General features: G+C 37.7%; 1 protein-coding gene across 1 annotated transcript in view; it reads right to left on the bottom strand.

Annotated features, from left to right (window-relative positions):
• The window catches only part of GRID1 (glutamate ionotropic receptor delta type subunit 1), a 1,063,263-nt gene that overhangs the window by 171,488 nt on the left and 874,790 nt on the right, over positions 1-16,985 (bottom strand). The gene's annotated exons all lie outside the window — the stretch shown is intronic.

The raw sequence follows: 16,985 nt of genomic DNA on the forward strand, positions 1-16,985 counted from the left end.
CTCTTCAGCTACTGGAGCCTCAACTTCTTTATTTATAAAATATGAGGGTTGTGTTAGTTGGCTTTCCAGCTCTGTATCGACGATCAAAGGGTTCTAAGAACCTATGGACACTTGTCAGACACGTGACGCAAAAGTTAATTTAGCAGGTTTCTTGGTTCCCTTTCTACTCTGGAATGTATCCATATTATTATTTTTTAATGCTTTTTTGGTGAGGCAACCAGGGCTAAATGACTTGCCCAGAGTCACACAGCTAGTAAGTGTCAAATGTCTGAGGCCAGACTTGAACTCAGGCCCTCCTGACTGTAAGGCTGGAGCTCTATCCACTGTACCACCTAGCTGCCCCACATATTACCTTTCTAAAGACAGTCTCACTCTCACTTGTCTGGAAATCCCCTGGAGAGAGTGGAGGTATCTTATAGAAAAGAAGGAGGTGGTAGTGGTAAAAGCAGGCTTGTGGAAGTAATTCTTCGGATGATAGCAATTGTTTCCACTAGCCACATTTCTGCATGACAACAGAGACTTTTGTCTGCCCAACTCTGGTTGTGTCTGGATTCAAGACCCCTACCCCCCTCCAAAAGAAAGAATTAAAAGGGAGATGCTCCCAAGAATGCAGGCCCTGCATTTGAATCTCTTTCTGAACTCAGATTGAATTTGAAGCTAGCAAAACCCAATTTAAAAAAATCAATAACAAATCAAGTATAATTTTTTTCTCTGCCGAAAAGAAACAAAAGCTAATTCCTCTGGACCCCTGAGTCATAACATCATTTGGGAAGAAGAGTTGCCTTCAAATATTGAGACACACTATATAAAATCTGGGTACTCCACATAAATATGATTAACACTGCTAGAAATTCATCCTTTGGTGCCAGAAATCCATATTTCTATTTTCGTATAATATTCCCTTAGACAAAAGACTAATCTGTTTTCTTTTTAAAAAATACACATTTATTTACTACTTAACCTTTGACTTAGTTATATGTGACCACCAGAAACACCTTGGTTCAGATGAAAAAAATAATTTGTGTTGTTCTATCTGATAACATAACCAAACTAAGGTGTGGACAGCCACAGGTCCTGTAATGTTTGGCATCAGAACTCAGAGAATCCCAAGATCACAGAACCTCAGAATTGCAAGGCTATTCAGAGGTCATCAAATTCCCCTCATTCCTAACCAAGAATCTCTCCTACACCACCCGAACGAGTAATTATTAAGCTTTTGATTAAAAACCTCCAAGGAAGGGAATGCCACTATCTCCGGAAGCAGGACATTTCATTTTAAGATGACTCCAATTACTGAGAGGTTTTTTTTTTTTTTTCCCCTCAATGACTGGAAATCTCTCTGAAAATTTCTTTCCATTGTTTCTAGTTTTGCCTTCTGGGGTGAAGCAGAAGAAACCTAATCTTTCTTCTAACATAACAATCCTTCAAATATTTGAAGCATTGTGCAACATAAACATTGTCAGTTTCTTTGATCAATTCTCCTATGCATTAGTTCCCATTACCTTTATCATACTTCTCTCTTTCCTCTGGACTGACTAGTTTGTTAATGTTCTTCCTAAAATGTGGCATCTAGAATTGAATGTAATAGTTTTGATCTGATCAAATCACTGAGAACAACGAAACTATTAGTGAATAGGCTGATTGCCTCCCCAGCTGAGCTCCTTGAGCACAAGAAACATATTTTCTTTTATGTTCCCCACAAGGTATATCATAGGACACAGTATACAGAAAGAGGACTAGGAACTCTCAATTTCTTTGACACTAAATCCTTCTATTTCTTTTTTTTTTGATATAACATTTGCCTTTATAGAAGTACCATTATTCCATTTGTTTTTCAAAGTTAAAAATGAATTAAAATATACTTTTTTGGATAATATTTTGAGAGTTTAATAATCAGCCAACTAAGCAAGCAATAAGGATTTATTTAGGGTCTAATATGTGCCAGGCACTGTGCTAAATACTAGGGATACATTTTTTTAAAGTCTTTACTCTCAAGGAGCTTATATTCTATTACAACCATGGAGTGATAGTCAAGGATTTTTTTTAATCTAGACAGTCCTGAGGTTATGAGTTGAGTTACAGGGCAGAGGACTCTCAGAACCTTTCAAAGAGCAAGAGTGGGATTGATTTACTGATTGTCAAAGCAGAAGCAAGAGTTGGAAAGGGGCAGAAAGGGTGAGGAAAGTGAGGTACATATAGACATTGGAAGGAAAAATGGGAAGAAATTTGTGATTAGTGAGCCCTGGGGTTGTGAGGGAAAACAAATACACTGAATGGCCTATCTCACAAGAAGGTAGTGGCCCTTAACCTTACCAAACTTTACCAAAGTAAAGCTTTCTACATGTAAAAGTAATGCCATTCCTTCTCACTTTCTCCAGTAGATTGACCTCTCCATCTTCCCCATTCTCTCATTTATCTTCGTTCTTTCCTTGCCTGACGATTGCTTCCTGTCTACCCAGTATGCCCATGTCTCCCTCATCTTCAAAAGACCTTCATTTGATTCCTCCATCCCTATTAATTAGCATCACATGGATCTTGAACTTTTTGTGGCTAAAGTCCTTGAGAAGGCTGTCTACAATCAATGCCTCCACATCCTTTTCTCTCACTTCCACCTATTGTTTCTACCTCTCTGCCATCTGGCTTCTGACTTTACCACTTACTAAAACTGTTCTCTCCAAATTTACCAATGATCTCTTAATCATCAAATTGAATGGTTTTTTCTTAGTCTTCATCTTTTTCCAATTCTCTGCAGCTTTGACCTTTGACCAACAATAGGTCCCAGGCCAAGTCCTTACTTGGTCATTATTTGGGCCCTGATTGGCTCAGAATGAATGTAAATAGCAATTGTTTCTATTTTGACCAGAAACCCTAAAGGTCTTCCCGTCTCAGATCATTTTTTTTTCTGCATTAGTAAAGAGGCAATCTCAGCCTCATTTCTTATTAAGCCTTAATCACTAAATGGACCCTGCCTAAGTCAACCTAAGACCTGTTAAAGACCTTAGCTTGAAAAGGCCAAGGTTCACCACTGCATTCTGGACCATCTCCAGTTGTTCTGATCCATATCTGGCCACAGGGCCTAGATGGCTCTGGAGGAGAAAGTGAGGCTGGTGACTTTGTACAGCTCTCCCTCACTTAAATCCAATTCACTTGCATGTGATGGCATCACCTTCCTGATGCCATGGTCCTCTTTGAGAATGAAGGACAAAACAACAACAGCAGCCTTTGACACATTTGATCATTCTTTTCCCACTGAACATTGATCACCCGCTTCTCTCTAGTTTCCATAACACTATTCAATCCTCATTCTCCTTCTACTCAACTGACCACTCCTACTCAGTCTCCTTTGCTGGATCTTTATCCAGGTCATGCCCCTTCTAACATGTCCCATGCTAATCATGGGTGTCCCTAAAGCTCAAAGTTGGGCCCTTTTCTCTCTATATTATTTCTCTTGGTAATCTTAACACCTCTCATAGTTTCAATTATCTATGGTGATGATACTCAGGTCTTCTTATCCATCCCTAACCTCTCTCCTAACTCTCAGGCTTTCATTTCCACCTGCTTATTAGACATCTAACAATGAATATCACATAGATATTTTAAACTCAACACATCCAAAATTTAACTCACTATCTTTTGCCCAACCCCCCACTCCTTCCTCCAAACTCCCATACTACTGTCAAGGGCACCAATATTCCCCAGTTACCCAGTCTTAATGTCTAGATATCATCCTCAATTACTCACCCTCTCATCCCTTTTATCTAATCTGTTGCCAAAATCTCCTCTTATAGCCTATTTTCTAGAGGGCTCAGAATCCCAGACATCTTTCCATTTGCTACCAGGTGCTTTCTTTGGCTTCATCTCCACTATCATGAACATGCCCCTGAAGGGGTACCCTCTGACCTCCCCCCCCACCAATCTTTCAACTTCCTTCAGTGTATTGTCTTCCTACATTAGATTATAAACTCCTTGAGGGCATAGCTCTTTTCTTCTTATTTGTATTCTCAGCACTTAGCATAGTGTCTGTCACACAGTAGACGCTTAATAAATGTTTATTGTATAACATTGTATTGCACTCCAGTCTTCTCTTTGGCTGCCAAATTAATCTTTCTCAAATGAAGATTTGACAATGTCACTCCCCCTACCCCATTCAGTCAAATCCAATGGTTCCCTAATTGCCTCCAAGATCAACTATAAAATCTTCTGTTTGGTATTAAAAGTCCTTAACAACCTGGTCTCCACCTATCTATCCAGTCTTTTTACATCTCGCCTCACCCCCCCCATATACTCTGCCATCAAGGGACTGTGATCCACTGTCCTTATTTTTCCTCCACCAAAACACTCCATCTCTAATCTCCAGACATTTTCACTGGTTACTGCCCCTATTTAGAATGCTCACCCTCCTCATCTCTGCTTAAAATTCCATGATCTACAAGAAGCCTTTCTTGATCCCTCTTCATGTTAATACCTTCTCTCTATTGGTTATCTCTGATTTATCCCGTATGCAGCTTGTTTGTACATAGCTGTTTACATGTTGTCTCTCCTATTAAACCATGAACTAGAGAGCAGGGAATGTGTTTTTGGCCTTTCTTTGTATGCTCAGGTTTAACAAAGTGCCTGGTCCAGAGCAGGTACTGATATTATCAGTATAAATGCTTATTGATTGACTGACTTATCAAATAAGTTTCCATTTATTCACTCATCTACCGTGCAGGGCAGTGTAGCCTCATGTTGCAAAACCATGCTACAAATTACTACAGGTAAGCAACACATGGTAAGTGTATTTGAAATATTAAGAACATTTTCCCCCTTTCAGACTTTTTATGCCATCAACATAAAGTACTAAAATAACAGAAACATCCTCTACTTATAAAGTTTCCTGAGGCACTGAGAAGTTCAACAACTTGCCCAGGGTCACACAGGTGTGTGTCAGACTTGAACTCAAGTCTTTCTGATTCTAAGGATGGCTGTCTATGTATGCACTGGAAGAGACTACTTCTCAGTCTCTTAATGGATGTCAATCTAATTACAGCCATCCACACCACCCCATATACAAACAAACACATCTATATGTGTGCATATTTATATGCATATATTGTATTATATACATATGTATATATGTCTACTTGTACATATACATATATAATGTGTGCACACACATTCACATATATATGTGTATTATATATATTATATATATATACACACATATATATGTATATGTTCATTTATTTCAGAATATCGAAGTAGTCAGGGAACAGGTATTATTTTAATGCTTATTCCACAGAGGTGGAAAATGGATTCAGGAATATTTATAGGCAAAATATGGAACTGAGAGAGGAGGAAATAAAAAAGGCCACAGGATTAGCCATAGGCAATTTATGAATATTCCATTTTTTTCTAGAAGTACATTAGTCAACATCTTAAGATGGGGAAGTAAAGGGCTGGAGGTGATGCTAATGCAGATGTGATCTTCTGCTACTTTAAGAAAAGGCATGAGGCCTAGAAGAAAGGGAGATAGTAATCCTATTGAACTCTGCCCTGGGCTAGACACATATGGAATAGTATACTCAGTTCTGAGCAGCACATTTTAGAAAGAAAGTTAATAAGCTGAACCATGTTTAGAAGACTATCACTCAGAAAGCATAGGTCCTTAAGAATATTCCTCACAAACTTGGATCATGAACCTGGGGGTGTCTACCCAAGAGAGAAGATATAGGGGTGGTGGTGGCAATTTTGGTGTTGATGGTGGTGGTGGTGGTGGTGGGGTAATTGTGGATGGCATCAAATATTTAAAAAGCACTTGAATATAGGATTCTGCTTATTCTTCTCAGGTCCACAGGGTAGAATGAGCAAACATTACAGAGACAGGTTTTATATAAGAAAAAATATATATAAGGAAAAATAAATCAATAGAGTTGTACCAAAGAAAAATGGGCCATGTAAGAATGCCTCTTTTTCAGTGGTATTATAGATAAAAATCATGTTCAGAGATGGAGTGACTTAATAATCCCTCATTTTCCTTCTAACCTTTTAAAATATCTATGTGATTCTGTGGTATTTTTTTTTGTCTTTCTATCCTCATTACTTAGCAGAGTGCATGACTCATGCACTTAAGAATTAATGTTTAACTGTAAACTCTTCTCAGATTTCGAAAAGCCAGGAGTCAAAACTTTAATCTGAGATATGTTAATTTTTGACTGTTCTGCCCATTGAAGGGTTCTATTAAGGTAGAAACACAATTAGGAGTTTTGTTATCTGTGGCAAACACCATATACTTTGCCAGAGCTGAGTGTCATGGGGGCTATCCAAGGTTAATAGGGGTTACACAGTCCATAGTGGGTTATAAAGACTCCAGACCCAGGAGACCATACAACCACTGTAGAGGAGAGCACCTTTTCAATAATTATTCTTCCTAAATAGATGGTAGCCTGGTATGGTAGACAAAGGTCCAAAGTCAGAAGTCAGGAATTCTTAGCAAATTATTTGTCCCTTGGTGTTTCAGACAAGTCTCCAAGCTCATAATTTACAGAATAATTGTGATATATATTGGTGGAGAGAGAGAGACAGCAGAACAAGATGGAAATAGCATGGGCCATAGAGTCAGAGGAACTGGGTTCAAATTCCAGCTGCTTGCTACCTGTGTGACCTTTGGCAAATCATTTATCTTCTCTGAGTCTCAGTTTCCTTATCTGTAAAAGGAAGAGTTGGATTCAATGGTGCTTGAGATCTTTTCCAGTATTAGATCTATCTCACTATCATTTTTTTTTGCTAGAATAACTCCTTACTCCTATGACATCATAGCTCTAAACCAGAGGGGGAAAACAAGCATTTTAAAGGCAGTTGTTTCTTTACATTTGCCTTTCAGAAAGCTTTATTATTAGAGTAGGGTGGAGAGAGGATTGCATCATTAACCTCATGATAAATGATGTCAGATAGATGCTTTTGAAGAGGAGGACGAAAGAGGGCTTAAAATCACTATCTCTACACTTACAAAGTATCATGACAGGATGGAAGAGCTGGCAATGAATCAGAATGCATTTATTAAGCACTTACTATGTGCCAGGCATCATTCCAAGTGCTAGAGATGCAAAGAAAAGTAAAAATAGGAGATCAGCCACTTCTCTCAATGGGTTCCCATTTTATTGGGGGAAAAACATGTTAATAACAATGCATGTAAAGTGTATAGAGAGAGAGTAGAGGGAGGTAATCTCAGAGAGGAGGGCATGTGGGTTATTAGAGATCATAATCAATTCCTTCATTTTATGGAGAAAGAAGCCACGACCCCATAAAGGTAAAAATGAGTCACAGAGGTCTTTTCTTAATGAAATTAAGTGGAGAAAAATGCAACCCAAATTTCATAGAATCTCATAGACCATCAGAAATTAGTAGGGTGTTAGAGACTAGCTTGTTCAAAACCCTTGTCTTAGAATGGGACAATGGAGACCCAGAATTATTCAGAGAAAAATCTAGAACTCCAAACTGCTCACTCTCTTTCTAACAGTCTATGCATGCTTGGTAGAATTTGACCTTCAGAGAAAGGGCTAAGACTCATTTGAGGGGATTGGCCCTTTCCAAGTCCAGTAAAATAAGAATTTGGGATGGGGAAGGTGAGGTATGGGAAATGGGTGGACAAATACCACCACCTATACCCATGTCCCACCTTCTTAACTACCTTACCCTTTCCCCCAGGAGCTCAAACTATCAGCCTTGGACACCCAACTCTTGTGCATGCTGTCTCTTTCCCCAACCACAAGCCAGAGCTTGGTTCCAGTCAATGCAGTCCTTTGCCTTCTTCTTGTTCCCAACCTTTTCTTTCACCATCCTCCAAGTAGACTTTGCTGAGATATAGCAACCATTGCTGTTGCTACCTTCTTTAATCAATCAACCCATAAACATTTAATCAATAAAATCAACAAGCACTTACTATATTAAGTACCCACTATCTGCTGGGCCCTGGGCAAGATGTCAAGAACCTAAATACAAAAATAAAATACTCCTTACTTACAAGAAATTTAAATTCTTCTTCCTCTTAAGAGGTGTCAGTTGTCAGTTCCCCCATGCCCATCTCTGGTAATAGTTAATAGCTAGAATTTATAAAGGCTTTAAAGTTTGGTAAGCACTTTACAAATATTTTACCCCACAACAAGCCTGGGAAATAAATACTATCATTACCTCCATTTTACCAATGAAGAGTTAAGGTAAACAGAGATTAACTGACTTGCAGATGGTCACATAGCTAGTATCTGAGGCAGGATTTGAATTCAGGTCTTCGTGACTCCAAGTCTAGCATACTATTCATTGTGCCAATCAAAGCTCTGATAACCCTTTCTTGATTATATCTCTGCCTTTAGGTTGCCCAATATCCATACAATGAAATTTCATATTTATTCAGACAAAAAAAATAATGGAGTGAGCCTCAGATTCGATGCTCTTTTCAAAAAAGACGGTTGTTTAGACCTGATGAAAGTGAGGCTGGATGAATGCAAGAGAAAACCAGTCTGGTGACTAGAAGAATGAAATAGAAAACAAATATAAGGTTTAGAAATCAAATGGAAGTTAGTGACCATCTAATCAATGCTCTTTATTTTACAGTTGAGCAAACTGAGGTCCAAAGAGGGAAAAAGGACTTGCTCAAGATAATTAGTGGCAGAACCTTTACTGGAAAGCACATCTTCTGACTCCAAATCCAATGGTCTTTCCAAGACATCACACTACCTCTAAGTCATTAAGAGACTTGGGTTCTAGTCTTGGATCTGTCATCATCTACATAAATGTGTAAATGTGTTACTCCTTTTCATCTGTAGAATGAAGGAGTTATATTAGATGATCACTGATACTCCTTCCATCTCTGAAATCCTTTAATGTTTGATAAAATTATTGACAGTGACTCTCTGAGTCAGAATCCAGAACCTTCCCTCTACTCTATACCCTTTCCCCAATTATCTTTAAAGACTTCACTTTTCCATTCTCCACGATGTCTTATGTGAGTTGGAAGAGACTTGCTAAATGGAAGACCCCAAATAAGGGAGAAGTGAAGAATAAGAAGAACTGGGAATCTGGACATCTGGTCCATAGATCCAGTAACATCTTTACCAAGGGGCTGAAGACAGCATATGTTTTCTGCATGTGATAGTTTAGTTTCTTCTTTTTGAAAATGGGGAAATAGGACACATGGTATGAACAGCACCTCCCTTCTAAAGGAAGGAACCCAGAATCTTTGGTGGGGGAGAGGGCAAATTCATTAAAATATGTCTGTACCACAAAGATCTGCATTTGGATTCCAAATCTAGCACTTTCTACCAATGAGCATTGGGCAAGCCACCTGTAAAATGAGGGAATTTGGATTAGATAGTCACTGAAGTCTCTCACGGTCCTAAATTTATGATCCTTGGAACCTAAGAGATTAAAACCCTGGACCCTGAGAGAGCTGATATGCTGATTGATTTGGATATAACCCCGAGAGAAGTATCTTTACATCCAGTGGGGGATCTGCCTTCTCAGTAGTCCAGACTGAAACAAAGGTTCTATGTTAGCAGAAGGACTATTCTTCACACCAAATATCACTCCAGAAACCTTTGACTTCTGGCATCAGAAGCTTTCTTTTCTAGCATGATACCTGCAATTGGGAAATATTTAACAAAAATAAATAAAAATATAATAAAACATAAACAGCATATTTTAAAACTAAGTCAACATGTGACCCACAGTGATCTTTATGTGTGAATTAGTGGCCCCTATTTCTATTTGAGTTTAACACTGTTGCTCTACACTGAGCCCATTAGATCCAGAGAGCTTCATCCTGTCTTCTAGCACAGAAGACCCCAAAGGGGTCTGCTCAGAGCATGCTATAGGACTCAGGCTGGGGATCTATTAATTAGGCATCTCTTACTATTAATTAATGAAACATTTCATTAGTAACAATGGTACATAGGTGAAAGACAGGCCAGGGAGTTTGAGGCCTCAAGGATTCACTCAGCCAGTCAATCTATCAGGTACTTACTGATGTCTCCTGGGTACCCACTCCTGGGTTAGTAACTGCAGGAGGTGAAAGCAAGCAAGTAAATAGTACATGCCTGACAAGAGTTATAGACTACTTATGGATACTCAAACAACACACTTGACATGTTTAGAGATACAATATATAGACCAAATGCTAACTGTATTTCTAAGTACTTGCCTTCTCGGCTTATACCTGTATGGTACTCAGGTAGAAGCTGGGGAAGAATCATAGAGTTGGAATAAGAAGATCTGGGTCCCAAGTTGTATTCTACTATACACTATCTGTGTGTGTGTGTGTGTGTGTGTGTGTGTGTGTGATCCTAGATAAGAAAAAGTATAGATCATAGAATTAGAAATAGAAGAGACTTTGAAAATCATAAAGCTAATCTTATGATTTAACAGATGAAGAAACTGAGGAAGAAAGAGTTGGATTACTCATCCATGATCACGCAGATAGCAAATATCTAAGGTGGGATTTGAAAACATTTCTGCCTGACGTCAAGTCCAGTACCCTCTACCCTTTACCACATTGCTTTTATCTCTCCTCCCCTATTTTCTGCCTTCATTGTCTTAGTTCTCCAATCTGCCAGAAGATAAGGTTGTATTATATGGGTTATGGGGACCCTTCCAGCTCTAAAATGTACACTTTATTGTTGCTCTAGGGTAAGCAAATATGTTGCTTAACTTTGAATGATTTCAGGTACTGTCAATTACATGACAAGTTTTTGAATTGAGCTTTTAGTCTTACTGTTTATCAGAATATTTTGTTCTCTTCAACTTTAAGCGTTTATTAAATGAATTAAAATTTTGTTGCTGCTTGGTCCAGGGACACTCCAGAATCATGGAGACTTGGAATGATGAGGAAGAGGAGAAGAGAAATGTAAAAATAGGATCTTAGACTCAGGGTTGAAGTGACCCTGAAATATAGGACATCAGATCCAGCCCCCTCACTATGTAGATGAGGAAACTGAGGTAAAAGCAAGATATAGATGCAATAAGAAATAACTCTTACCAAAGATATAACATATAAGACTTTTAAGACTTAATAAAGTTAAGTAGCTCTGGGATTTAAGCCCACATCCTTGGATCCCTAGAATAATAAAGATCTAGAACTGGGGTGAAAGTGTGAGTCAGGGTCCAAATACTACTGTAGTAGGATTAGATTTGAGGAATACATCATGATATTTCTTCTGGTGGCAGGAATGGAGGGGGTGGTAGGAGGAAATATGTTGGCCATAGCCCACAATAGAATGGAAGAAAACAGGACAAAAAGGCCTGACTCCAACCCAAGAGCCCCAGGAATAATGAACAACTAGACCAAAGATCACAGAGCCCCATACCAGAGGGTTAACCAGTCCTGCAGATGAGACAGGAGAAAGTGACGGAAGAGAGGTCAAGGACGACTAGTTCAGAATCAGCTTGGGCACTCATAAAGCAAGTCCATGGAAAATATCATGGAAGCTGACATAAAGGGCATCACCTGTAAATAATTCTTTTTGCACAAAGAATTGGGTTGATGTTGCATCTTTCCTTTGTATGGGCATGCTGGTCACACTCCCTCAACACTTGGTTGAAAAAAAAGAAGAGTGATAGCACGTAGTAAACTTAAAATAAATACTTGTTGTCTGACTGACTTTCTGGGTAGAAAGGAGTGAGTCTGGAGCCAGAGAACCTTGGTTCAAGTATCAGGCATGCTAGTTAATACTCGCATATTGGGTAAGCAACCTATCTTCTCAAATTGGTTCAATGAGATGATATTGCAGGTCCGTTTCAGCTCTCAATCCTATAAAGCTATGAATGTAACTATGGGCTCAGATGAGGAGGAAGATGATACTGCTTTGACAAAGGTGAGTCTGACTCCAACTCCATTCAAAGCAAACTGAGGTCAGCCAAGATTTCAAGGGTCCTTAGCCTGAGATGTCTCATGGACACTAGGTAATCTTGTTAAACAAGTAAAAGTAATTTGTTATCCATAAATGGGAAATTTGATCATGCTTAAGAAACCATTTATTGTTTTAAGTATTTCAAATATCTCCTCCCTTTGCTTATAAGGTTAAAAAAAACTATGGTCTAACTCTAACCTATGCCAACATTATGATAAATTTTGAATGCATGGAGTTAGAATTAATGAGATTTGATTGTATTTACTTGCTTTTTTAAGAGCAGATGCCCAAAACATTAGCACATTTGCAGCATATAAAATAAATCCATATAAACCATCAGTATTTCTATCTATTACCAACAAAACCCAGCAGGAAGAGATATAAAGAGAAATTCCATTTAAAATAACTGCAGACTCAAATACTTGGCAGTGTACCTGCCAAGACAAACCTAGGGATTATAAGAACAAAATTACAAAATTTTTCACTGAAATAAAGATCTAAACAATTGTATAAATATTAATTGCTCATGGGTAGGCCAAGTCAATATAATAAAATGACAATTCTATCCAAGTTAATTTACTTATTCAGTGCCATACTAAACTACCAAAGAATTACTTTATAAAGCTAGAAAAAACAGTAACAAAATTCATCTGGAAGAACAAAAGGTCAAGAATATCAAAGGAATAAAAAAAATGTGAAGGAAGGCAGTCTAGCAGTACTAGATTTTAAACTATATTACAAAGAGATGATTATGAAAATAATCTGGTACTGGCTAAGTAACAGAGTGGTGGATGAGTGGAATAGATTAAGTACACAGTATATAGTAGTAAATGATCAGAGTAATCTGGTGTTTGATAAACCCAAAGATCCAAGCTTTGGGAGTAAGAGCTCACCATCTGACAAAAATTGCTGGGAAACCTGGAAATCAGTTTGGGAGAAACTAGGTTTAGATCATCATTTCACACTGTATACCAAAACAAGGTCAAAATGGTTAAGTTATTTGGACATAAAGGGTGATAGCATAAGTAAATTAGGAGAGCATGGGCAAAATGTACTTATGAGATCTATGGATAAGGGAAGGGTTTATGAACAATAAGAGAAAGAGAGGATCATGGGAAGTAAAGTGGATAATTTTGATTACATGAATTTAAAATATTTTGCACAAAGAAAACCAATGCAGCCAAAATTAGAAGTAAAATAGGATACTGGGGGGAAAATTACAGGAAATTTCTCTTATAAAGGTTTCATTCCTCAAATATATAGTAAACTGAGTCAAATTTATAAAAATGCAAGCCATTCTCCAATTGATAAATAGTCAAAGGATGTGAGCAGGCAGTTTTCAAAAGAAGAAATCAAAGCTATCAATAGACACATGAAAAAATATTCTAAATTACTATTGGTTAGAGAAATAACAATTAAAGCAAGTCTGAGATAGTACCTCACACCCCTGAGATTGACTAACATGACAGAAAAGGAAAATTACAAAGGCTGGACGGAAGTGAGGAAAAATTGGAACAGTAATGCACTATTGGTAGAGTTGTGAACCAGTCTAACAATTCTGGAGAACAGTTTGGAACTACATCCAAAGAGCTATAAAACTGTGCATACCCTTTGATCCAGCAATACCATTACTAGGTCTGTATCCCAAAGAGATCAAAGAATAGGGGAAAAGACTATTTCTACCAAAAAAAAATTTATAGCAGCTCTTTTATGGATGGCAAAGAATTGGAAATTGAAGGGATGTCCATCAATTAGTGAATGGTTGAACAAACTGTGGTATATGATTGTTATGGAATATTATTGTGCTATAAGAAATGACAAGCAGGATGGTTTCAGAAAAATGAGGGAAGACTTATATGAACTGATGCTAAGTGAAGTGAGCCAAACCGGAAGAATATTGTACATAATAACATCAATATTTTAAGGATGATCTACTGTGAGTGACTTAGCTACTCAGATCAAGATAATGATCCAAGATGCTCCCAATGGACCCATGATGAAAAATGCTATACATCTCCAGAGAGAAAGAACTGATGAAATTGAATTCAAATTGAAGTATACCTTTTTGTTATTTAAAAAATTTTTTTCTTGGCGTTTTTGTTTTTGTTTTGTTTTTCAATATGGCTAGTATGGAAATCTGTTTTGCACGACTGAAAAAAAAAAAGAACAGATAATAAAAATAGAGTAAACTGTGGTCTCATTAGACTCTGAGATAGGGGCAGGACTGGCTGAGGAATGTGGCTAAGAACCTTTCAGAGAAGATCCTGCAATGCTCACAGGAGAGGCTAGTTTGAGCAGCAGTATCTGTTGTTACTAACTCTGATACTGTTGGGCTAGAAGCAAAATAAAGGATTAGGAGCCCAAAAGGATGATAGCAAGTAGGTTAAAGTTAGAAGTATGATCTTAGATCAGCTTTTTATTTCCAAGGCCCAGAAATGTGTTTCAGAAGTGATGGACCATAGAAACTCAAGGGCAAAATATGAAAAGATAATCTGTAACTCTAAGATTGAGCAAGAATCCAAGAAGATGTGCTTCCTAAAGGATCAAGACTTGGATAACTTGAGTTATCTCAACTTTTAAATGCCAATTTCTAAACTTTAAAGAAGACTACATAGGTACAGTAAACAAATTAATCCTCACATATAGGTTTATATAGTGGAATGCATTAATGGTAAAAGATGGCTCAGTTAGCAAAAACACAGCAGAAAAAAGGATGCCATATAAATGGGATTAAGTGTTGTGTTTTATTTCCCTTAGGTATATTTCCCAATTTGACTAAGTACAGTGATAAGATTTAGAAATTTTGCAATTGATGCTAATTCTATTTCATGTGTAGTTTGAAATTCAGCTTTGGACAGCTCCCTGTATCCACTATCATTTTCCACATGGGAAACTGCTGGGTTGATGAAGTGGCAGATACAAACTTTCATCTTGGGGACAACTTTTTTTTTTTTTAAGAATCAAACACACACACACACACGAGAGAGAGAGAGAGAGAGAGAGAGAGAGAGAGAGAGAGAGAGAAGATGATAGGAAGCATTTAATGGGTAGTTGACTAAAGGCCTATTAGACTGATGCTGAGCCAAATGGGACCTATTTAAACTGCCAATAAACAAAGAAAATGCCATTTGGGAAGTTAACTTGCAAGTGGTCTGGAAAGCAAGATTTAGATAATAGAAAGACAATGCTTGCTCAAACTCTTAACAATTCTTGGGCAGTTTTAAGGTCCTTTGCTTTAATGGGTTTCTCTTCAGAAGGAGAGTATATCTCTTAAGGTGAATTTTACTATTCCTCTCAGTTTTCAGGATGAGAGGAGACAAATGGAATTTTAGCAATTTGCTGTTGATGTTAAATTATCCATAAAAGAGTCAGGGTTTTGTACTAGATAGAGGAGACTCATAGTCAGGAAGATCTAGGCTCAAATCCTACCATTGACCCTTCCTACCTGTGTGACCTTAGACAAGTAATTGACATCATAAGCCATAGTTTCCATATTTGTAAACTAGTAATAATTACACTTATCTCAAAATGTGGCTGTGAGAATTAAACATACGTGGAATGACATGCAAACCTGGAAGTGCTGTATGTGTTAGTTATTTTTGCTAAGAAATAAAAAGTGGTCTTGATCAGGCTAATAATCAGTATGATCTTCAAAGAGGCTACTCAGCAATTTCCCAGAACTACCCTAGAAGATCTAGCATTTTCAGTGGTGCAACCTGGGACGTTTCCTACCTGGGTCTGGCCTTAGAATGTGATGTATGTTGTAGACTCAGTGTGGGGTATATGCAACATGGGTTTTCAGGTGAAGACACTCCCACCAGCCATTTCAAAGGATTATACCTTCACAATAAAATAGCCAAAAGTCTCTCAGGAACAGCACAGGAACAGCACACCCCAGGACCTCAGTTTAAGGTCAGTAGCACAGCCTGGTAGGAAAGATTCCACTTTCATCATGAGGAGTGTTATGTGTCAGCTGTTTATAGATGGATTTACTAGCTGTGTGACCTTGCAGAAGCCCGCTAACCTCTTGGAACTGTTGTTTCCTTATCCTTAGTATCCAGTAATAGCACATTACTTTGTAACTTCACAAAGTTTATCTTAGAAAACTGCTTTTCAGTCCTTAAAAGGCTGCATACACCTGGGTTATTATTATGTGAGCATGCAAAGAATTTGTGATTTTAATAGGCTAGAGAATTCCTAATATAGGAACTTCATTTACCAATACAGATCACAGATCATTTATGAATAAAGAGATGGGTCCTAAGGAGTTAGTGAAGGTACAAAGAGGTTATAAGTTCATAATTTAATCATTGGTATACATGCATAGTATAATGGAGGGATGTTACATGTGGGGTTGATGGCCCTTGGGTCAAAATCTTCATTTTACAGATAAGGAAATGGAGGCTGAAAGTGTAGTGACTTACCATAGAACACATAGGGAATTATCATGGAGGGATTTGAAAACAGGTCTCCTGACTCAATGTTCAGCAGGAAATCCACTGAGTCATGATGCCTCCTGAGTGATTATTTTCATTGTGTACTTTTGCTTCTTCATTTGGCACATATATTTCTTTATATTTTAGTTACCTTTTTATGCCTGTGTGCTTTATTTCTGTGACTATGTGATTTCTATCACAGTAGGACCAGTTTCTTATTCTTATTCACATACTGTACATTGTCTGATCCAGGGATTACCATATATTTGGTACTCGGGAAATATTTACTAACTGAAAGAATAAGGATGACTGAAAGACTCATCATAATAACTGGTACTTAAATAAGTCTTTCTATATATTTGTTTTACTTGAGTTTCACAACAATCCTGCAAGCTATATATTGAATTTATAATTATTCCTCATTACACTTGAAGAAACGGAGGCCCATAAAGGTTACTACCTTTCCTTTTAGTCACACAAGAAAATAAGTGTGAGAGGTGGAATTTGAATTCAGTTCCCAGGATTTCAAATGCAGCACTCATTCCATCTCTTATGAAAATAGGATTGAAAGAATCTCGTTGAATGTTTGCTCAGAAGAAAATGTATCCATGAATCTATCTACAACTCAGGAACTAGTTCTGTGAAACTCCTCCCTAGATCTTAATGTAAC

The sequence above is a fragment of the Vombatus ursinus genome, unplaced genomic scaffold (assembly GCF_900497805.2).
Source record: "Vombatus ursinus unplaced genomic scaffold, bare-nosed wombat genome assembly UNPS02015129.1, whole genome shotgun sequence".
Classification (NCBI taxonomy): Eukaryota; Metazoa; Chordata; class Mammalia; order Diprotodontia; family Vombatidae; genus Vombatus; species Vombatus ursinus.